This window comes from Anopheles marshallii, chromosome 3 (assembly GCF_943734725.1).
Source record: "Anopheles marshallii chromosome 3, idAnoMarsDA_429_01, whole genome shotgun sequence".
Classification (NCBI taxonomy): domain Eukaryota; kingdom Metazoa; phylum Arthropoda; class Insecta; order Diptera; family Culicidae; genus Anopheles; species Anopheles marshallii.
In genome coordinates, this window is record NC_071327.1 from 2245998 (window position 1) to 2256397 (window position 10400).

Genomic DNA, 10400 nt, shown 5'->3' on the forward strand with positions numbered 1-10400 from the left:
AGTGAGTATATTTATCATAATTAAAACCAATTTTTTAAAATTTCATTTAAAGTTTATCTAAAGCAAGGTTTAAGATTACAAAAAATTTATCACTTACGACTTTTGTTATAAGAAACATTACTGAGAAGTTGAACACTGTTATGCATGGTCCTAATTAAAAAACATTATTTATTGATTACACCCAATCAATTCGTAGCTGATGTTTGAACATAATCAGGAAAAACACTCATTTATTATTCGAACTCAAGTTTTCCATTCCGCTTCTGTGAGTAAAGATCATGTTTATAACCTTTTACTTGTTCAACATTATGTTTACTTCTCCCTTACCATGTTCCTTTTCAATAGATTCCTTTCATTCGTTTATGTGCCAATATCGCTTTCAATATCACTTTGTATCTCACCAAGCACTAACTATCGCACGCATTGCCACAATTATGTCGCGTTTTGTTTTTCAATAATTGCAAACTCTGATAAGTATGTATCAGGGCCATGCATGTCTTTCCATCCCTGAGTCTTCCCAATCATTCATACTGTAGGGGGGAACGGAACTGCTTCTCGTTAGTGTTTGCGGGACTAAATGCGCGCCCGCACGATGGCGTCCTAATGAAACAATCATTTTCTTATTAATATTTATGATCGCCACACAAATTTGCACACTTTCACAAATTCGTATTTACACGCTTCGCCCAAGTGGGAATGGGTACGGGGTGGTAGGACAAGACAGGACAGACAGGAAAAAAGGGGGGAAATTCCACAATTGTGACCCACAGAATAAAACATCAGTCCCGGGAGCTATGAAATAACACAAAAAGAAGAACCGGGAAGAACTCGCTAGTTGGGAAAAAGAAAAGCGAGGGGAAAGGGTGGCATTTTTCTCCAAACCATCCGCCCCCCAAACACGAACACCACGAACGGGTGAAATAGGTGGAGCAGTTACAAACCGAGATGGATTGAAGCAATGAATACTAAAGTGGAAATAATTGCACCGGTACACAAAAAGAAAACATCCCCATTTCCCACTTTATCCGCCCGCGTGGTGTGTGGCTGCTTTTGCTTTAGGATTCATTACTGAGGTTTTTGCATTCGGAATGCGTCGCCTCCATGCAAAAAAAAACCTCCGGTGAAAATGGCGAGAAAAATACGGTGAAAAGCACGCCCAGGCCTCCCCATTCGATCTCATCACACTAATCCACTGCGCCTACTAACCATATGTGTGTGTGTGTGTGTGTGTGTCTAGCCACTTGTTGTCGCGATTATAAAGTACATTTCCACACCGGTGCCTGCTACGATTCCATTTCATTTCGAGTCGCTCTTTGCCGAGGGGAAAAATGGAGGTTTGTCCGTTGGCGACTATGGAAAATGTAAAGGGATGAATCTGGTCTTGCTCAATGTTGAGGACGTGAACATTCCATCAATGAGAAGGGTTTACTTCACCTTTTTTTCTCTTTTTTTATTTTGAATGCCATAACGCGCATCGGGAAGCAACGGCGGACAATTTTGTAAGCTTGCGCGAGAATATCATAATGAAAAATGAACGCAAATGGTGTACAAAAGTGTGTTCTCCTGCACGATATCCATCATTTATCCCAATCCGACACGTTTTGATGTTGGGCAAACAAAACAATACAAAAAACCCACGGCCATTGGGGGTGGAAGAGATTACGCCCTTACGAATGAATATATTTGTTAACGATGAAACGGTACGTAATATTGAAATATCTTACCAATAAAGATTCCACAAATTGATGAGTGTGTTAACAAAAATAGTAAGGAATATTAAAAATGTTAAACAAAAATACATTACAAAGATTAAAACAGTAGAACGCTTGATTTCATTTGATTACATATTGCAAAAGTTTAATACATTCAAATATGAATCAATTACTTTGATTTAACAATAATCAGTTACCCAAAATTTGACCAATATACAAGTATGCTTCTTATTCTTTAAAAATTTCATAGTAATTATTCATTAATTGCTCCTTGATCTCATCAGCATGATTTTCCGGGAAACTAAATAGGAATATTTTTCCTATTAATTTCTCCACCTTCCAATTGGGTATCAATTAATCGGTCCGAAAATAAAATAATCGTTAAAAGTTTGGTACAATTATTCACGCACACGAAATGGACACATTTCAATGCGCAAAACGCACTTTACGAAAGAAGTCAAAATATTTTCGATGGTCCAAGCACTCGAACGGTGGTTGCTATCGCTACTGCTTCGCATTGCTTTGCTGTTTTTCCAAATTTCCCTTTCTAGTGTATGCTATCGCTCTCTCCCTTTATCTTCTCTCTCTCTCTCTCTCTAACCCTCTATCTCTCTCTCTTTTGCTAAATGCTGGAATGATAAATATACCAGGATTTTCCCGCTCGCTAGATGGGGTGACGGAAAAGGATATACCCGGTCGCTGAAATATGAATTATGAATCGAACGTCTCTTTCTCTCACTCTTGCTTTCACGCTCGTTTCACTCGACGAGTTGGATGATTTTGTACGCTAGGGAAAAGAAAGACTTTTCTGTGAACGGGGAGAAAACTGGGGAGTCAGTCCGGGTCCGGGTGTGTGGTGGCCTTTCGTCCACCACTTGCACCCCTGCACCAGGCATGTATCATTGTGGTCGTGGGCGTGGTGTTTGAGACTTTAACTTTTCCGGAGATTATTTTCCCCGTCACAAAGTTTGGCACATTTTCGGGGACTTTTTGGAGAAGCAATCGTGTCTTATGTGCGTACGGATAGGCTATTTACCTTGCCTCCCCGATTGATAAGGCAAGAAAGTTAAGGACAATGTGTGTTTAATGATCTTAACTGACTCAAAATTGTAAATTTGCGAATCAATAATTTTACGTAATGCGCATCTTACCATTGCTTTCACTTCGAATGTTCATTGGACAACTGGTTGGAGCTTTTTATGGGTAAAAAAATCCCCACTTCAAACTAAATCCACGGGATACTTTCTGAGTAACAACAAAATAGCACATCTTGCAAGATCAAGAATGCAAGTCTTCAAGAACTCCTTTTTTTCTTGCTTTCAAAATTCGAATCCACCATTAGACAGATGAAGTTGGCCAAATGGTTTTTTTCAACCATTCACCCAAAACTCAAGTGGACAAAACTTTGCAGTTTGTTAGGCTCATAATTGCAATTGCAGCTTTCCGAAGAAAAAGCAACATCGGTCCAGGACAGACAGTTCCTTACTGCTGATGATGCAATTGTGCAACCGGAGTACAATGTGAAAGCAACAACTTTCATCACATTTTCCTTTCATTAGTTCATACCACTTCTAACCATCGTTTCTTTTTACCAAATCTTTCTTCTATTGCAAGAAAGAACTCTCCTTTTTTGTCGGCATTACATCCTTCAATCGGGTTGCATTCAATAGGATAAAGGCACAGACAGCGAAGGTTAATCCCACCGTTACATCAGCGAGCGGAGCGCGAAAACAATGGACAAAACCTTCGTTCGCATTTGATCCGGTTCAGTGAAAATGTGTTTGAAAAGTTGCACCGATCAAGCGCATCGACCGGACGCTAAATACGTTGGCGCAACTTCTCGTCAGCTCAAGAAGAACGCATCGTTGGTAGGGTTCGTCTAGCTTACTTTCTTCCTCCACCGTGGGAGAATGGTAAAGTATCGTATTTCTTCTTGCTGGAGAAACCAACCTGTGACCCAGTGGAGGACGCTTTGACTCTTCGCATACAAACACCGTTGTTGTTTCGGAAGAAATGTTTTGCCAACAGATTAAACGGTGTACTATTTGGTCAGTGAAGAAAAAGGTGTTCATCTTCTACTCTTGATTTCGTGGGCTGACCTTTCGTGCGAGATTAGAAATTTTCACCATTCGGTATGGTTGACTGGACGTTTGAGGTTATAATTACATTAGGTTCGTTCGCTTAGGTTGAACTTCGGTAAAAGGAAGTTTTAAATATGTTTCTTAATTAGAACTTTCCTTTATCAGCGTTAGGCAAGCTTGTAAAGAATTGGTTTTGCCGAGATTTTCATTGACTAGAAACAATTTCAATTTGGTGCAGTGACCAGGATGACAACCTTTAGAAAGGAGATATAAGTACGTCTCACAGGCCTAATATGGTCATGATGTGGACGGACTAAACTACTAATATATTCTCATCACGCAGAACATGGCTTCCTGAATAGCTAAAGTTAAGTATATGAAAACCCACAGCATTCGCAAGACATTTACACAAATATTCTGCGACCACGCAGCGATCGCATCGTAGACGATCATTGAACATATATTCAGATTTGGGAAATGTCGTTAGAGTTCTCCTATTTACCATTACACAGAACAAATCCTTTCAGTGTCGATACTGTGTCAGAAGCTTTTGTCTACTAAATGACTTATTCCAGTGTTGTAACCAAGAGACGAGCTTTGCAAAAAGTTGTCCATTACTCGTCCATATTCCATTACTCTCCTGTTCAAATCGAGAACTCAATAGATTGTTTTCTCTGAAACTTCCATGTCCTGTAGCCTGAAACGCTTGCCTGTTTTAACTGACATCTTCAGTTATTTTAAAATTCAAAAACAAATAATTTATTATCACAATCCCTTAACGCCATAAATCAACCCACGATTCACAAAAAAAAACCCCAAGTAAAATTGTAAAGCATGATTCGTGCGAGAAATCGTTTGATGCATCTAACAATGACTTCAATCGGCCAAACAGTTCGATTAGCCATCGACAGTGTCCTCGACGGAACATGAAAAAGAATGGAACAGTGCCGAACAATGGCTTCCACAGGCGCGACAAGCAACCGATCCATCCAACACCCGATTTTTATTAAGTGAACAAGGAGAAAACGCCGGATCGATCTTTGTCAAACAATAAAGAACCGGATAAACTTCGAGAACCGTGTATTGTTGTCTGTGTGTGTCTCGAAGAAATTTCTCCCCCGATTGGTTATCGACACTCGAGCAGAAACACCCGGTCTAACCAGGGAGGACGGAATGGGAACCGGACTTCATCACGCACACTTGATTTTACTAAGTGGCACTACTGTCCCGTGTGCCGTGATCTAGGATCAGCGTGGATGGGTGAAAAATCCTCCTCTTCAGAGTCTGCTGGAGGAGCATCTTTTTAACGAACGAGCGTCATCGTCTTCACCAGCTCTGCTTTGATTTTCATTTTCTCTGCTCGCCGTGTCTCAGCCATAATGGCCATAGTAATGACAGAAATCGAACGAACGAAATAAAAGGCCAGGAAATCATAATAATCATCACCACACAGAGGCAAGGGGAAGAAAAGGACATAAATCACATTCAACAGCTGAGGCGCGTAGTAATAATTATGTCGATTGGATATGGGACTGCTCATCGACGGGACTGATCCACTTCCGCGTGTTGTTGTTTTTTTTTTTTTGCTTCTCGCTTCCTGTTCCTGTGTTGCCATACAGCAAACAACAATCGACATCAAAGCGAGTGGTATATTGTAATTAATAACGTACCACTCCTCGACAAATGCACTCGACATGATAAATATCCTTTCATGATTACGTGAACGCCACCAAGACTGGTTGCGATTTTGGATGCACTTGTTGTGCGAATAGTTTGCTAACGAATTGTTTACATCCTTCATGCGATGTTTATTTAACGGAACTCGCCATTAAAGGACTCCTGGATCTGGAATAAATTCAAACTTGGAACATCACAACACGTGAAGAAAGTAAGGGACTCTAGGGCGAGGAGGCCAGTATCATGGGCGTAAAATAATAACGATAATAATACTCATAATCATCCCCATGCTTATCCACCGATCGGGCTTAAGTGTGCTGGAAAAATAACTGATGCTTTTAAATTTCCATATTTCCTTCCTTCCCTACGCTTCCATTCCCTTCCCAACCAATCAAACACGCCGGTCCGGTCAACAGGGCGAACTGAATGACGCCCTCGAACCGACTACCCGGAGGCTGTGTCGAGTGTCATTCAGCACCGGCACCGGATACCGACCGCAAAGATAGGAGCGCATCTCCGCACAAACGCCGATGCGTATGCTTTTTTTTACGCCCCCTACGAGTACGATGGCAGGTTTTCCACTTGAAAGTGGCCTTCCCCCGTTCGTCCACCCTTTCACCATTCCACGAGTGGTTGGCTTGCGCGTATTTGCATTTTTACTTTGATCTTTTCTCAAGTATTTCCTGCTGCTTTTTTCTTCCACCATTTCACATACACACAATCCAAAACACTAAGCGCAAATAAAATTCGTAGCTGCAAATGCAAATGCAGTGGTCGCTTCTGCTGCGTGTCGAGCGCTTGGCCCCAAAAGTCAACAGCATTATCAAATGAAACATCTCCGACTGGGTGAAGGTGCACGATCGTTTGTAGCGCTGCTGCGTTGAAGCTTTGATGCATTTGAATGCTTAGAGCTACGGTTTTGATAGAAGCAAAACCGATCATACTGTGTCCTGTTTTGGAAGGAAGCGGTAACCACCTGAGCATCCAGAAAGTTTCTTTAATGTGATCGTTGGGAACTGATACGGTGGTCTTTGAAGACGATTGTACCACCCGTTGAGGGACGGGCCAAACAGGATTGTAGCGAGTGGATTCTAACGAAAGTAATGTCTAATGATTGCTTTCTTTGATAGCAAAGTGGTCGCGTTTGAAGTTGGACGGTTTTCACTGTTATCTCCGCTGCGTGTGGACTTCAAGGTAGATTGCTTCTCTGATCTATATTTTAAAAGCTGAAATTTCATCTTCGTGAGAACTTGGGAATATTATGTGTTATTATACACATGAAAAGACATAATATGTAGCCACGAACTTTAAGATTAGCTGTCTTGGTGACATGATTCTACTAGGCGACTTTAAATTATACAACTTAAATTATTTTCAATTTTCCCACAAGAAGGCGCTTAAGTCCAATACCTCCAAGTATGACATACTCCATGTCTAAAATAGTGCTTTTGTCATATTTTTATCATTAGAACGCACATAGTAGGCTAGGCTAAAAGTGACAGTTTGTCAAAAATCCGCGAGAGGGCGCTTGGATGATTTTGTTTAGTAATCTTGTAAAATAATAAATAATTAATCATTTCTTCATAATAATGTAAGCCATAACATCGAAACAGCTTCCTATATAACAACTGGGGAATTAAAAAGACGACATCCTTATTTTAACACAACAAATCACTTAAATACTTTTCAGTAAAAAAATATCGTTAGTAATACTAATATTCCAACTTCTCACCGATTTGTAAATAGAGCACATTGATACAGCGTTCGTCGCTTGGTTGCAATGCGATTGTTCAAATAGAGCAACTTCTCCGGGAAAGCTCCCACTAATGGTTGCTTCCTCATGGTCGGTTCAAGGGTTGGAATTGTGCAACACACATGATCCCAATTAAATTGAACCTTCTGCATTCTCCCTGCAATGACCCAAGAATTGTCTTTGTCTTGAAATCGCTCGTCCCGGGTAATAGCAAAACAATCACCGGCCAGCAGTTATGCGCATGGGAAATGCTGCACGATGTGTCACCATTGTGTATGGACATCCCTCCCCTCCCGAAGTCCGTCTATTGAATTCGGTCCACCTGGCAACCGAGAATCTTCACATTCTAACCTCCCAGCAAAAGGACATGCCACTGCCGATGTTCGACGTTCGATCTAGCACACAATCTACCATAGGTCGCTGTCCAAGGCTGCACTACGGACAGCGTCACCGAATGTCTAGCGGAGCGAAGTGAACAATGGCGTAAGCTGGCATGAACGTTGCAAGGACCTCCGCCTATTTCCGTTGCTTCTCCCACTCGTCTCCCGATCGGCCAAAGGGAATGGGCACATTTCGTCCATATAATCCGCCCATTCAGCGGTGGTGTTGAACCGTGCGATGTAATTCGAAAACGATTTTCCCCCAATGCCACCGCATTTTCGCTACCTCGGGAAAACTGAAAACTGGGAAAGGAATCGCGCCTGTGAGGATATATTCTCGCTGACCCGAACTCCTGTCAGCTTTCCCCTACTAGCCTCGCCCGCATGCTGAGTAAGTGTGAAATATTTCAATAATTTCATCAATCTCGAACAAACCGCCTGTCCCCGGTTCCGGGGCACCATTTGCAGTACTTCCTACTGCTGCTCTGAACCTTACGCCTGGTTATACGATGCATCGATGTCGTTGAACGAACATGAATGCTGTTCCGGTGTGCACCCAGGTGAGAAATCCGCTCCGACGTTTATAATACGAGAACAATCGAAAGCGATCGCAAGAACACGGAATACGCTCGGTGTTGTTCGGCGTTGTCTACGGGTTACGGGGTGCATGATTTGTGACAGTTTTTTCAGTACAACTAAGTGTCTATGAGTAGATTAATAATTGATCTAACGCTAGAATTACACCTGTGAACGGCTACACGTGTCTTTCCACTGTGCAAAGGGGAGAGAACACAAATAGCAATGCATTGCGGGTGTTGAAAGATAGCAAGGGACACCGGTAGTGTAATCTGTTTCAATAACGAGCTAAAAGGGGTAGAAGGATTTCCATTCTTTTGGCCTTATCAAATGGGATTTAATTGTATCTCATTAGTTCACGCAGTATGGATTGAAAAGTAAGGACCGTTTCATAAAAAAAATGAATTTGTCTGCTATTCTATTTACTTTGAGACTTTAAGAAACATAACAAAAAAGATAACATTTTTCACGAAGTTATTTGATTTTTCTCTGTAAATAAGACGCACACTTAAAATTTTTCTTTATCTCCATCTCGGTTCATTTCGTCTACTTTACTAGAGGATTCCTTTCCTGCTCTATGATGACATATGTTATTTCGTTTTTTCAAATTCCTTAACAAGCTTCCGACACATTTTTTTTACAAAGCCACATATTCGATTTGTGTATTTAATCTCTTTATACCCGTCGGTATGATAACAATCAAACAATTAAGCGAGCGGTGCAAGCAGGGAAGTTCTTACAAAATCGGACCAACCTTACAACTCACGGAAAACCACACCAAAGCTGTGAAAAAAGTCCTTCCACGAAAAAATACACCTCAACACGGAAGATCATCTCGATCAAGATCATCCTCTCCCGCACCGGCAATGGTGTTCTTGTTTCACGGATATCCGTCTCGAATCGTTTCCATGTCCATATTTTACGTCCATCCCAAACCATCCTTCTGACCATACCGACAAACAATGCGGAAAAAGTATGTTTCCCTGCTGGCAAACACAAAACAAACAACACGGAAACAAGGACCACAAATAAAGCATGCAGCTACAAACAGAGAAACCTATCCTAACAACACGCCGGTCAAACGTGCTCCAGCCTCCGGCCTACGGTGTGTGTGCAAATATTTTGGGATAATTTTGCCGGCTTCTAATAGCCTCTAATGATCTTAACCATTGTGTGGCGGCCGGATTAAGATCGCATAAAACAATCACAACATCAATTTACGGAACCATCCATCCGTCCATGCGTTGCACGTGTGTGTGTGTCTGTGCTTCCACGAGTCCCTTTCGGAAGCTTAAATCCTCCCACACCTGAATGATCTTTCCGAAAGCCAAAGGGAATGTATGCTTCCGAACACGGAGCCATTGAAAGAGCCGAACACACAAAGGAGTTAAGGATATGGAAGCTTTCGACGCACACTGTACATTCCAAAGATGGTACGAATACCAGCCCTGCAGTATGACGTTTAACATCAGCATGTTCTATACCCTATTCCGAAGGATATTAACATCGTACAGCCTCACACGATTGTGGTCGCTGTAAGTAACAAGCTCCGGCACGGTACGGACGAGCGGATTTATTTTTTTCCTTGTTCGGGTAATTCTTTCAAATCGGAATCGAACAATTAAGCTGTACGGATGGATTACACTCGGTTTAAGCATGTGTTGTTCTTCCACCGCTGGGAGAATGTCCCATCCGCATTGGACGATATCGACAGATCTATTGATTATAGATGTTCGATTTCGATGGAAGAGAGCAGATGGAGTTAGTCATATTGCACAGGACTTACCAACACGCTCGATCTGGGTTCAAGTCTGGGCCCTTGAGTTCTTGTAAATAATTCAAATAAAATATAAACATAGATCAGTAGGGAAGGTAGACAAAGACTATCAAATGCGATAAATTGTCATTCAAATGGACCCAAGTAGGCGAGTTAGCTTGACAGGATCTTAGTATGAGTATTGCCACAAGACTATGAGATCTGTTTCTGGAAACATTTTAGGAACTCTGTTGCTAATATCAACCATATTCAGAAGAATTACCTGTATCTCAATTTGGAACTAACAAAAAAAAAGGATCACTAACTGTTATAGTTATCTACCGTGTACTGTTCAATGTAGAAACTTGTCCGAATTGGATGGATTATCCTTTCGCATCACGTACCCTCCATGAATGAAGAATGTTCCTCCATATGTGTGCAATCCCATGCAAGCATCCAGTAATC